Raw genomic sequence first — 15,248 nt, 5'->3', positions numbered from 1 at the left:
AAACAGAGGGTTGTGGGTTCGAATCCTAGCAGTGGTGTGTTTTCCTTCAGCAAGAAATTTATCCACACTGTGCTGCACTCAACCCAGGTGAGGTAAATGGGTACCGGCAGGAAATAATTCCCCCAAAAGCTGTGTGCACCTGAATCTGTAGCCTAGCTTAGCCAGGTAATAATAATAGCAGGGCACGCTGGGAGAACAGTTTTCAGAAGTGGCTACCCTTGGTAAATATGCCATTGTTATTATTATTATAACAAATATATACGTATCGTTGACGGTCATCCGAACCGTCGTATCCACATACGACGACACTTGAAAACCCATTTCAGAGATAATCCACTTCAAAGTTTACTGTAATTTTCACACTTAGTCTTCCAGCCTTACAACATATTCATTGCTAGAAAAATACATGGTTGGAAAGACCAAGACAATTGCTTTAAAATGGTAACCTTATTTTTACACAAACCAAGTATTAATGAAAATATCGCAAAAGAGCTTCTAGGGACAGTGATTTTCCGTTTTAAAAAATAGCCTTTTCCGTTTCAGAAAATCTCAAATTCCATTTCAGCATGTCAGAAAACGGAAATTCCATTTCCCCATAGACTCTGTACACACCGAAAAGTGACAATTCCGTTTACACTTTGAATAGCAAAATCACAACTTGTACACTTGCACTGGTCAAAATTTGTATCTGCTACTGTACCAACAACACAATAGAATCCGTTCTAATCGGATCTATGCGGGTGCATAAAATAATTTTTCAAACACATTTAGCATGCATACATCTTCACCTTTCACTTTATTATCATTATTTTACTGTGAAATTAAATTTCATCAATAATTTTTTTTTTTCGGACATCGTTATCATCAGTCAACGACTTTCGCCAATCCGCCATCTTGGATTTTAAGACGATATCATGCTGTTACATCTTCAAATGTAGAGGGCAGCAACACACAACCCAGCCGGCTGGGTACCGGTACGTACGGGCGCGGGGTACAATTGAATGTGCTGATGTCGAGTGGAGTCACGATGTGTGAATTGTCATGATTGTAGCGAAGTGAGATCGTGTTTTCTGGGGTTTTGTGGCCATTTAATATTCTCATTTTGTTGTGATTTTGGAGTAATTTCTGTTGCTATTCTGTGTATTTTGAGGGAAAATACGTTTTCCGTGAATTCAGTCTGTTTTCCGCGACCACGGAAAATCACTGTTCCTAAGCTTCGTGCTTGTAATTTTGGTTTTAGCAGTTTAGATTTCACCTGTGCCATAGGGAATACAAAATCCCTGACCGCGATTTCAATGCACACGGTCAGTCAAAACGTTGTATCGCTTTTCACGTGCAAAGTCAATGCAGTGCAGATGGCCGATACGACAGTTTGGTTGACCGTGCGCACTGAAATCGCGGTCAGTCAAAACGTTGTATCGCTCTGCTACAGTACATGTTTCCAATGGGATTTGTGCATTTTATTAAAAAAATGTATGGTATCGCCGTGAAAATTCCATCATATCTCAGAAACTAAAATAAATTGCTGCCTAGAAATTAATTTATGAATAGAATAGGACTTGTACATCCATTTTCTGCAAAAATCTAAATATCGATTTTTTAAAACCAAAATTGACTGATACGACGGTTCGGATGAACGCTGACGATATAATCTAGGCAACAATAATTGTACAAGTGAAAATGAGTTGATACAAGTAATTTGTATAAAACAATATGTCACTGCTTAATTAATCACATTGACTGTCATTAATGACCAGTCAAATTCTGGCATTATAAATGCTCAAAATTTTATTTCATATCTCAAATGATTAGAATTCAAATCTTGAATTGTCAAGTCAACCATATCAAAAAGTGGATTTGAATGATCATCAAATCTATCAAATTTTCAATATTTCATATAATAAAATATAAATGAAATAGTACATGATACCACTCATTCAAATTCTGATCACAATGTGTACGTTGTTTGCGTATTACTTCTACAATATTTTACACTTGATGTTCTCTTCTGAAATACATAATGTTGAAATGTTTAGCAAAGAACCCTTCCTGAAATAACCACACCAAAACATTAAGCACACATCCACAGAGGCGGGTTTGTGGGTTCCACCCATACCACTTAACCAAATTTGATGATAGAGGGCTCAAATCTTTTCTTTTCAGGAATGAATTTGTTGTGGGCTAATCCCATTAGAAAAATTAATGAAGACAAAAACAAAACAAAACTAGAATTTAATTCGTCATGCGGACGAATTAGGTGGTCTGTCTTTATTATTGCCATCATGATCACTATTACCATGTAAATGCAGATCAATATGATCTTCATGATGACAACGGAATGCTCATTATGGATGGAATACTTGTGAAAGACGGGAGATGATAAAGCACTGTGAAAAGGGTCTCTTTGATGTATGACAATACATGTGATATGAAAAAAGTAATTATAATCTCTTTTATCTTGCTAAATTTTAACTTTTGTACCTTTAAATTATCATAAAAAAGGATCATGTACGAGGTGGTAAAAAGAAAAAAAAATGGAAAAAAAAATCATCTTGTTCACCCCAGGACTCGAACCTCCGCCCTCGAGAAAGCAAGTCAAATGCGTTATCCATTGAGCCACGATATTCCCCATATAGATTACACGTAAGCAATTTTGAGAATTACAATTCCAATTTTGCAAGTGAAAAACGGGCATGATCCCGGCATCTGATCAAAAAACGGAGGGCACACTTGCGAAAGCTTAGAATCTCAGCTACAACATATTAAAAGCTCAGGGAAAACTGAAAAGAAAAAATGGAGATATGGCTCAAGAAATACAGGAATGTCGAATCTAGTTTTGAGAAAAAGTCATGTCCCATAGAGATTACACGCAAAATGAGGAAAAATGATATGCCTCTGTTCATTGCTGTTTTACGCAATGATGCGTTTCTCAAAGCGAAAATTCATGTTAACTGACAAGAAAGAGTACATTCTAAACTACACCATATCGAAATCTGGGTGAAAAACGATCTATATTTGAGAAGTTACAACCAAATTTGCATAAATTTGATGACGTCATTTTTTAAAAAATGAAATTTTTAGTTTAGGCGCCATTTTGATGACGTCACGATATAATTGAGGGACAGTGGTGACATGAAACCAAATCTACAACTCATACTCTATCGATATATGAAAAAAAATTGGGGGTCAATGGACTATTTAAAGAGCTACAGTGAATTTTCAAAAGGCATGTTTTTGCCCATATATGGCCTATAGTGAGAGCTCGCGCGCACACGTGCTGCAAAGTTTAACGGGTGTTAATTTTGTTATTAATGGTTGTAGAAGGTTGATGAAGGTATCAAATTGTTCAAAATTTTATTATCAATGCAATGATGTAAAAAAAACGGTGTTTCTGTGTTGTGTTCAGGAGTTACGCGCGCGTAAATTTTTGAAATGCTTAAAATGACCTGAAACGTACCCAAAAATTTTTACAGGCCATTTGGAGAATTTTTTTTACCTTTGACGCACGCGTACGCGCGCGTCATGACCTCTACATGACCTTTGATGACATTGACAGTTGACCTTTGACCTGAAGTTAATGTCCTGTAAATATTGTTAATTTTTGATAATTGATAATGAAGATATGATCAAATGAAGAATTTTACAAAATGGCGCGTAGATGACGTCATCATGACCATATGACCTTGAAAAGCTTAGTATGCCGTCTCTATGATAGATTCTGTATATGATAAAAAAATCAGCAAAATTGATTCAGCCAATTCCGAGAAAAGTTGGCGACAAACATAGGTGCTAAGAATAAATAAATAATAAAGAAAGAAAATTCTGACGAAATCAATAGGTGATCTGTCATAGACAGACCACCTAATAATAGTAAGACATCTCAGCTCTTGGTCTCTGTATAGAACCTACTGAAATATCATTGATGGATATCATTTTCAAGATTATAGCTATTGAAAAGTAAAATTTATACTTTTTAAAGCAAACCTCAATGTGGCAAATTGTGTGCTTTTGTATAAAAAATAAATAGTACCCTCATTTTCATAATGTCCATGTTGAGCATACAGGCCATACTGTTTATGAAATTTAAAAAAAATGACGATTAAGAACTTTCTTTTACATCAAATTTGTATGAAATATTTATTACTATGCTCATTAAATGTGCATTTATTCATTTATTCAAATGAACATTTGGTTGGCATGGACATGGCCTTTAACATTTACAGTGGGGACATCAAGACTGTTGTCTACATTCAAGGGGGGGGGGGGGGTGGAGTGCAGCTAATTATGTGCTCAGAGCTACATGTATCACAGAAGCAGACTTTGCCTGTGACTTGTAGAGCAACATGAAAATGTGTTTTTGAGATCAATTTTTCACATCATAATCATAATGTGAATTACAGTGGCTGAACTTTGATCCTTCTGTATGGTTCATTTGAATTATTATGGCATTCAATTCAGGGTCCTGGGAACTCAATGCTTTTCCCTTCACCCTTTTCAGCTTGTACTTCTACTTTTAATCAAAATCATTACCAGAAGATTCCTTAAAATGAGATGCTACATGTATAAAGGGAGATATACTGCATGCATGATGAATATTGGCATAATTAAACTTTTTATAGGGCTTCACTCTCGATATTTATCTTTGACAGAAAGCCTGTGTGTAAGAGGGGGGGGGAATTAAAAGCTATTTTCGAGCCAAAATGAAACATTTCGAACCAAAGTAAGGCCATACCTTGCCCAGGGGACCTTGACACGTCTTTAGACAGTGTCGTACACTGTGTTCGGGCTGCCGCAGTAAGGCCATACCGTAAGCAGGCCTGAACCACCCCTTGGTCAAGTGTGATCTTCATAGACAAAGGGGAATGAATCATCAAATGAGACCATATAAAGTTCCTCACATCATTTTTATTTTTAAGACGGAGGGGTGGGGAGCTGTAGTCCTTGTATGGCTTCCTAATTAACAAACATTAATCAGACTACAGTTTGTGATGGATTGGAAACTACATCTTTAGTCTAAATATAAACTAGAATTTTCTTTACAAGTTTTCAACCCTTTTGGTCTATCTGATTTCGATTGGAAATGGTAAATTTTCCTTCGATACATAGTTTTTTAATGTAGATTTATTAACCCATCCTATTACAATAGGTGTTAACCCAAGTTCACTTAATCTTAAGATTAAGCCCTAATTGCCCTCATGAGATAATAGAAAACTTTTAAATTTATAAATTCTAATACATGATGAGGAACCCTCTGAGATGGAAAAATTAGCCTTATTGTGCATAAATAAGGATGAGTCTGCTGCAGTCCAAAATTAGAGGTTCATACTAAAAAAAAAGGTCAAACTTTTTGCTTGCTCGCTTTGCTCACAAGCAATATAGACATTTTTCCCCGAATGCCCCTTAAAAATTTGTTGACTCATTATCCTACAGTCCACTGCCTATTGGATCATTAGGATGGTTCATCGCCATAAACACAGAGGGTTTGTTTATTGGTGCAAGATGAAGAATTACCCGACAATTAAAAAAAAAAAAAAAAAAATCCTGAATACAATTAGGCCTACATTATCAAACCTGCATTTTTTTAACCACACATTTATCACAAACGAATCTTTCCTGCATTTGATGCTCAGTACATGAAAAGAAAACAGCTGGCTTATAAGTGCAGATTCATGTCAAGATCTCCGTCATGTGATATGCATATCATTAGCATGTCATTAATGCAAGTAATGATCCATCCATCCAAGAGAGCTGATAACAACACTGCATGGGGGTAGAGTGAAGCTTTGAGCTCTATCGATCAAGTTAGAATCTTCGGATCATGCCGTGATGCCATGAAAAGTTCAGGCAAGAAATTACAGATGAAATTTCATATTAACTGATATGCGTAGTTTGTGAGTAGTTATTTTTCAGTGCATGTGACAGCTGTCTCGAGCAGGCAAGAGGGACATCACTCTATATGTTTCTGAGGACAGGGTTTAAAAATGGTCTACGGAAAATCAGAAATGACCTTAATTTCACTTTCATTTCATAATTCCCCTTTTGTACTCCTATAAAAAAAATGCAGGGGAAGGGGCACTACATGAATAATAGCAAGGGCCTACAGAATTCATGAAATCTATTTAGAAAAAAAAAACAAAGAGACTACTTCACACATTTTCCTGCACAAAACCTATAGATACAGAATCAAATGAATAATGGACATTAAAAAACACAATATTACAATACTGAATATGACCAAAATATGAAAACAATCTTAATTCTTATCATTGAAAATGGCTGCATAAATAGGTAAGTGACATCATTTTTAGACCTGAATAATAAAATAAAAATTCCAGTCAATTTCGAGCCTGCCTATTAAAAGGAACTTCATTTCTTGGAACTTTCATATTTAATGCAAAATTTGATTTTATCGATAATTGTGTAATAGCCAGATCGTGTAATGTGCGGCCAGCTTGAGATGACAAATTAATGCAGTCTCTGGCATAAGTCAGTGTCTTCTTTGCTCATGATCCCCAGATGATGACACTAAACTTGCTTTAGAGATGACTTGTATGCCGATCACATACCCATTAAATATAATAATTAAGGGAGTATAGGTGCCTTACAGAGAGATAAGCAGGAGGCAATCAACTCTAAGGGCTCGTTCAGACATGGAGCCACCAATCTCATCGATAAAGCTAGCTTACGGTTTTGTCAATTTTGTGTGCAAAGTCAGAACAGGTCCGGAGAAAGTCACTCTTGAATGGGTTAACGGTTTCTCACTCTGAACGTAATTCCTCTCTCTCTTGTTCCTTCTGTCGCTCTTTTTCTCTCCCTCTTTTCTTCTCTCTCTCTCCCACTTTCTCTCAGATTGGGGAAACTCCTTGACAGATGGCCCGGACCCTAATCTTCAAATACCCAGACTTGGGCCTAATTCACAGGGTCTTTATAGACCTAATCCAATTATTACTCACAACAAAGGTTACTAAATGTTATCATATTTCAGCTCAATAGGGCCGTCTGCACCATCCCGAGTTTTCAAATTAGCGCGCTATTTCTGATCCGGCAAATTATCCCGATCTGAAAAATCTCGAGATTGTAATGCAGACGCAATTATCGCGCTAGTTCGTAGGATTAATCTCGAGATTGCAATCCCAAGTCAACTCGGGTTTATTTGCAAAATAGCGCGCTATTTACGAATTATCGCGCTAATTCGTAGGTGCAGACGCACTCGGGTTTGGACTCGGGTTAATTTATTCATGACCTTCAGTCCATAATGCAATTCGCATTCCATTTCCGCCTTGGTAAAAACATAAACAGCGATTATACCGAACGCATGCGAAAGTCAACTTTATCATAGCGTTCATCAATTCCCCAATTAGCAACGATGGTGTCAAGCCCCCCGTGAATGGATTTTGGGAGAGACCAGACCGATGGGGGAGGCGCTCATTATCGACGATGGTCATAGTCAATAACAATACTGACAGCATTGTCGTCTTATTCCTTCGCAAAATGTGAGCAAATAGCATTTCTTTCCTCCCCCTCTCTCTCTCCCCCTCTGTCGTTGCCTCGGAGTCCGCCATCATATTAAACGAAGAATACTTCACTCGCTTATAATTATAGCGCGGCTGAGCTGAGAGGATTGTTGCATAACAACGGTCGAATTCGGCGAAAGAGTACATGTACTTGACTGCATATCGCGGGAAGTTATTCAAAAGCGCGGGCCGTTGAAACTCCAAGATCGAAAGTGCGCATGCTCGGAATATCGGGCTTGTTGCCTCGCTCGAGCAAGAATCGCTCTTCGTGCGATGGTGGAGACGGGGTTTCTTGAATCTCGAGATTAATCGCGAAGAGGGCTGATCGGGCTAAAATCTCGAGATTGAGCAAACTCGGGATGGTGCAGCACCGCCGAATGTTGAAATATCCTCCTACCGCCTCCCCAATCCTCAGTATATCGGCTACCCAATGATGGATGATCAATGTTGCAAATACAAATACTTTATTGTTCCACATCTTTGAAATGGGCGGGTCACTGGGGAAAAGTCAGTATGTTATTGACATGACTCCTTGATGAGTGCATATTGAAATAAAAAATTTTACTATCTCTAAAAAAAATCTGATTCTATCTATTCACAGAAGTACCAATGTAATATATGCATGGTGAGTTCAATTAGCAAAGTCATTTGGTTATTTTTCTTTGAAACAAGAAATGCAATTGACACATAAAATTGCACACATATAGATGGGGGCAATCTTCTTGCACTTGTATCCTCATAGATTTTAAAGCAAACATTTCATCCAACTTGGATTAACCTGTGAAACCACTGCACAGAAGGAAAGAAAAACATGAAAAAAGTGTGGAGCTCTTAGTCTTAATAAAGAACCGAGTTTATTCACAATGAACAAAACGTACTGAAATCTTGAGTCAAAGATGACTTTTTGCCAAAATATAATCTGTTTGGATGACTATCAATTCAGATGATAGCCAGTCCATGCTAATGAATAGAATAGCTAACAAGGCAAGTCTCATCGGAAAATACAGAGAAATTGGATTTGCTGAGAGATTTCTGCAGCGATGAGGCATCGACGCACGGCCATTTATGGTTGATCATGAGTGAATGCATAATCAGTGTGGGGTGCGTGCGTTATTAGGACGGAGAGAGGCAAAGGGTGAAACGGGGGTGATAAGTGTCCTCCTGGGCTGTACTCCCTGGAGTTGGGAGCCAATGAATGGGGAGGGGCGAGCTCTATGACAGGGGGTTTTGCAGGCAACAAAGAGCATCAGTTCCCACTTTCTATGTTTTCAAGAAAAGAACAATTCAAAAGATCTGATCGGGTCATTTTATTCTTGTTTTACTTTCCAAACAGTATGTGGACCTTGACATTCTAAATATGTTCAAAGTCATTTACATCTCAGGAGTGAAACAGACAAAATATTTTGTGCACAGTTCATAACATATGGTAAGTGTCAACAAACCTTACATGGGCTTCATCATCAGGATGGTAATAAAAAATTTAAAAAGTACATATTCTATCGAGTTACCCATTCAGAGATACATAGGGAAAATATTTTGGAGAAGGGGATTATTTGAAATATGATGAGAATAAATATTTTTTGAGGTTGGATTTGAATTACTATAAACTTGGCATGGTACTTAATATTCAAATATAATTTGATACATACTCATTTTTGTTGCATCCATGTTTTTTTTTCATAAGATGGACTAGTAAACAAACAGAAATGTTTTTATATTTGGAATTGATCACAATCTCATATAACAGGGCTCTACAATGACATGGTATATGTAGCTCAGTCCATAGTGCGGTGGTCTGGCAATTTGCGACCCGGGTATGATTCTCACTTGGTGGCTTGGTGCTTGTGTGCCCTTTGGTATGGAGGCATTTAACCTCATTACCAGGTCCCTTGGAGAGGATTGTAAGCCTGTGGTCCTCTGGTTGCTAAAATCACCACAACCACTAGGAAGGTAAGGAAAATACACCACAACCTCAAGGTAATTCTCTCTCATTGCCGGCCATCGTAAGATGTTTCCCAAGATCAGATCAGTGGAAACACTCCCTCAAGACCCCCAATCACGTACCTTGCATACCTAACCCTCCAGCTCAGTTACGACCAACCCCAAAGATAAACCAGCATGCTAGCAAAGGCAAAGAGCATCAAAACGACGATAGCAGGAACTCAAAGAAACTGTTAAGCCTGTGCTGTATTTTATCATACGTTGATGATGAGACTCTGCGATAGTCTGGCATGGTATCTTTATCTGTTGGATGGTTACGAGACAAGATAGGACAGGGGGGTGTCTTCCTATGGCTGGTTGGAATGTTTAGATGTCCCTACGCTCTGCAGGAGTGTGTGTTGATCTTGCAGGTTGGGTCATCAGAGAGACTCACCTGGAATCCCCAGGGGTATTCACACCCGCCCTATTTGGAAAAATATCTAAGCAGAAATATGAAAGTTTGATAAATCTCAATTTGCTGTCTATGCGTTCATGCCTCAACCCCTTTCCTGATTTGGTAATTTTGATGTCTTTTCTACTGTACATCACATACTTCACCCTGCACCATGAAAAACAACTCTTTTACATGCTTTTATATACTAGCATGGTGTCAAACTTTTAATGACGGTGTCAAACTTTTAATGGCAGTGCCCTCCCCCGTCCCCTCCCGCTCATTTGAAAAATCACACAAGGAAGAATTCATGCCAGGCTTCTGCAATTTGTCATGATTTCGAATATTCTACAGTTCTACTGTTTTTTATCCCTGCATACTTACGAGTCAAATTTGCAATTTTTCATCAATTTGTTGCATATGCAAACTTTTATACGACAAACAAAATTACTTCCGCAGAATCTTAAATGGGTGTCTAATTGAAAAACACCCAGTCAGTTCAATACAAAACCAAACTGACATATGTATTAACACAATGCGATGCATGCTATCTCTTTTCTATCCTGTCTCCACCAATGTTTCCATTTCGAAGGGCCGATCTGCTTCCTGCGTTTGTACTATTGGTATCGCATGCACAAAGAGCCATGACCAGATCGTGCTCTGGAAAACCCATTGGTGGTTGACTTCACAGCCACTGCAGGGACAAACTACAGGGTGTCTCAAAACATTGGTTAATAGTCTCTCCATGGATTTGACAAACCGGAAAAGGGAAGTTATAAACAATGACGTATCTTGGGATATCAACCCCAAGGCATGCAGTAAACCTAAATTTTATCTTTTCTCTCATCTACCAAGATCTACCATTAACAATAATAAAGAATATTTAGAAACAAATATTCAACATATGTCAAATATTGATATTTGCTTTCAGCACAATTGCTCGTTGTACAAAAAAGTTGCCCAAATGGAATAAAGAGCCCCCAAAATTTGGTAATCGTTCATGTTAAAAGAATAGCCCCTACAATAGTTGCCATCTCTCTTGATTTCTACTGATATATCTTTCATAAAAAGGCCTGTATTTGAGTTAATATTCTCATGTGAGATGGAAGCTCACAATAAATTTCCTCAAAATATCATTGAAAGTATAACTACAGAGAGTTGTCATTCTAATAATATTTATATTGTGAAAATATAAAAGCATACCAACTACTGGTATTTGCGGGGTTTCAGTCTGAACGAAAGATATGAACTTTATTCCTCCTCGCCAACTGGTTCATTATTTTGGTGGTACATGCTCCTCCATCCCACCACAGTGCAGATTGTATGCTGGAATGTTGCCTTGGCTTTTTGGTATGAATCCGACCTCCAAATGACCCTGTGACCTCTATGGGTGATTGTGCATGCTGAGAGTGAGAGCAGCGTAAAGCGGAAGCTGACCCCTTCTCGCTAACTCCATAATGCACTTTTGGGGTTTAATATGTTTGCGTAACTTGATCCTCAAACGATTGTTATCTGTAACAAATATATTTTTCTGCCCAAAATGGTTGCATGAGTAATCTTTCTATGCAGGTAGGCCTACATGTATGTCCATGTATAGAACATGTAGCAATCATTTTTAATTCAACAAAATACAATTTTTTTTTTTGGATGAGTGGGGAGTGGAGTAGGGGCAAGGTGGGTGAAATATTTATTTATTTTAAAATTCCTGGGGCTACATTTTAGTGCAAGCGCTAAATTTGCTACATTGTATTACAATTACATTGGACCGTATTCCCCAGGGCTACAAGCAGTGCAACAAAGCCCTTGTAATATTTCAAAACAATATCTTTTATATTCAGAGTGGAAAGTACAATACTCCATCTTATAGGAAGGAAAACAGAAGTGATGAAAAAGAAAATGCAAGTAAAAAATAAGCCAGATCATACCTTTTGAGGGATAAACCAGTAGCAACAGCCTTGATTGATATAGGCCTAGGTGGCCTGCACTATATTTCAGAAGCGAAATGCTTGTCTCTACTCTCAATGTTCTTCTTTATGGTCTCGAAATACAGTTCTAAAGAAGATAGGACAAACTTGGTACATACTGTAACCTATTTTTATCCACATTTCATTATTAATCCACTGAACTGACAAAACAGGAACAAAAAATGCCACTCTTCGTGAAAATCAGGTCTGTGCAATATTGTGGCCAACGATCCAAAAACAAATCAAGAAAGCAGAGCTATGCACTCCATAAGTGCCTGAAGGACAGTGCCTCTCCAAATCACTGACGTTCACAAACTAGTTTGCATATTCAAGCCAAATGCATCGTTGGCAATCAAACACTATTAACAAGCAGCCCTTCCTTTCATGTTATTTTCCCTACAATGTCATAGAAAATGTCCAGAGTGCGAAGCTGCAGGCCAAAAAATAGTTGAAACAATGTATTTTGGTATTGTTTCTTCAACTGGCCCTCATCATCCCCATGTAGGCCTATACACCTAATACGGAGGGACAAAAAAAACCTACGTACTACTGAAGAACAATGTTTATCCTTGTCCGTGAAACCTTTTTAACTTCTTTCTATTACTTTAGCTCTGGGGTTCATTTCATGAAACATGTAATCAGTGATTTACACTAACAACTGCTAAAAGCCACTGAAATCCTTGCACCTGATTGGCTCAGAACAGCCTCTGAAAAGCAATGCCTGATTCATGAAACACTGCTTTGTAGGCCATGTCATTGAGACATTCAATGCCACATCATTGAAAGCTTGGCCTAAGATGTCAACAAACGTGTCCTGACAGAAGCCTGGCTTCGATAAAACAATGTATATCAACTTCAAGGCAATTAACTAGTAACAAGGCTTATCTATTTGCCGAATGCTGATTTTTTTCAAGGTTGATCACGAAAATGTTGCTTGATTTGTGGAGTTATATATAAATGTCAATTGTGGTACAAAATGAGTGTATACAGAATACAATAAAATAACCATCCGAGTGTATATGTATATGAATGAAAAATATATGCCAAAGGATTCGGTAAGAAATTGTGTAGCCTAATGGCTGAGAAAGTAGCACATCCAAGCAATAATGATACACTGTATCACTTGTGCTTACCTGTGTTCGCGATCTTCAGTGTGATTGTTTGTCAGCTCATATTACACGATTTCATAAGGTCCAGTAACTGAACAGTTTATGTAACTATATATATATACCAGATCTAAATCAATTAAGGCCTAAATGACAAATAACCTTGGTTTCACAAACTTTATCATGAAATCTATTGGCTGCAACTACATTCAATAGTCTTTACGCCAATAGTCATTGCCTGGATGGCAGAAAGGCATAAATTTTCTATGGCTCAGTGGCAGAGAGCCTGGTTGATGAAAGGAAGGTCAATGGTTCGATTCATGGCTGAGGCACTCCAAAGACTTTCATAAACAAGACCTTCTTCCTCCTAGCCTGGTGCTCAGTGTCTAGATTGGAGAAAGGTGATGACAAAACCTATCCATTTCAGCCATGGTGGTTATTTCCTTCAGCAAAGGAATTTATCCACACTGTGCTGCACTCAACCCAGGTGAGGTAAATGGGGACCTGGCAGCCGGAATATGCTCCTTGAAATGCTTGCATATCATAAAAGGCGTGGGGCTAAAGCTCTGGGAATAATATCCAAGTGCAATGGGAGCCCTTAAAGACATTGTTATATATGTTAAACAAAACTGTGTATTATCATCATTATCATTACCATTATTCAAATAGTAATTAAAAAATCTTACCGGAAAATCTCAGTTTGAAGTAAGTGTGCAGCCACAGGAATGCAGACATAATCTTGGCTAAACTTGGTTTACATTAAAATCAGGCTTTAATAAACAAGATCATACTGTCCTGTACTGCAAACCATGAAAATCAGTTTGATGTTCTAACTATCACACGGTCCACTGAAAACATTCATAAGGAGCTTTCACACCAGCCCAGTAAAAGAAATGTGCACGAGAGAAATTATTGAGTCTTCAAAAAATTTGATAACTTTCCAATTTCACACCAGCCTGTTCAAAGTAATGCATAATTGAGAGAAATTGTTCAGTCAGTCATTTCACAAAAAACAAATACAAATTTTTTTACTTTCACACCAGCCCATTAAAAGAAATATGCACAAATAAGAGAAGTTTTCAATTCAGCCTTAAAAAAAAGTAAACAGCAAAATCTTTGAAGTGTAATCTGTCTATAGATACCAGCTAGTTCTTATATGTAGCTAAAGGCCTGGTCACACCTCCCGAGCGTTGTTGGAGCGGTCGTGGAACGGTAGGGAAAGAGGGTCGAATTTCGCTCTTAAAATTGGGGAAAAAGTCTAAAACAAAAAAACAATAATCAAAATCAAAAAAGGAAAACGGTAGCAAGCGGTGATGATTTTTTCTCTCCTCTCCACGACCGCTCCAACAACGCTCGGGCGGTGTGACCATGCCTTTTTACCTTGCAACAAAACTTGCATTCACATAGCAAATGATGCCCATTCTTCTGCATCCCATCAAAAGTTCTCATACTTTACTTATGAGTGGAGAAAATATTCAGAAATAGCTTTCCCACCAGTAAATTCAAAGAAATACAAGGAATTTATAGAATATGTGCCATTCTTGAAACTTTTCATCATATTCTGCTTTCATACCTGAATGATAAAAAATAAAGTTTAAACTGTAGCCATGCCTTTCAAACATACCAAATGATGTGCACTATTCTAGCATCCCATCAAAAGTTCTTGTAAATTGGCTTTCGTGCTACTCATGTACCCAACACAATGGTTAAATTTCCTTAGGTTTTGGAATTTTGAAAAAAAGTACCAACAACATAGAAGTTTTTTTTTTAAGGATATCACAAATACTGTACATTCACAGTAGCAAAATACCTGGTAACTTTTTTGTCGAATAGTGGTAAGAAAGCTTCTCTAGCTGTTTAAATAACCCAATGGCATATCCTCTTCCTCAGCCCTGCAAACATGTTACCAGATGAACGGCTCTTTTATGTAGTCCTGAATAGGGAAAATATTTGGGAGCTATTATCATATACGGGTGATTATGATCTGCATCGATCGCTTTCAATCTTGATTCCATTTCCCAAGCCCATGACCTCCATTTTGGGCAAAACGTAGCGCCATAGTAACCAAAAGTTGACGAAGCATGCTGGAACCACTTCCTGTCGCTGCACTCCATTCCTCTTTTATTCTTTCGTTTTCTCTCTTCCCTCTTTCATTTCCCGCTTTTCTTTGCCCGGCTCTTTGTAGTTTTCCACCTGTACTATTTCATCACAGTGGGCTGTACAGGTTTTTATTACTATTATTATTATCATATTATCAAGGTCATTCCTGGCAAGATCTCCTCTAATTACCACT

The sequence above is a fragment of the Lytechinus variegatus genome, chromosome 12, assembly GCF_018143015.1.
Source record: "Lytechinus variegatus isolate NC3 chromosome 12, Lvar_3.0, whole genome shotgun sequence".
Lineage (NCBI taxonomy): Eukaryota > Metazoa > Echinodermata > Echinoidea > Temnopleuroida > Toxopneustidae > Lytechinus > Lytechinus variegatus.
Note: the sequence above shows the minus strand (reverse complement) of the source record.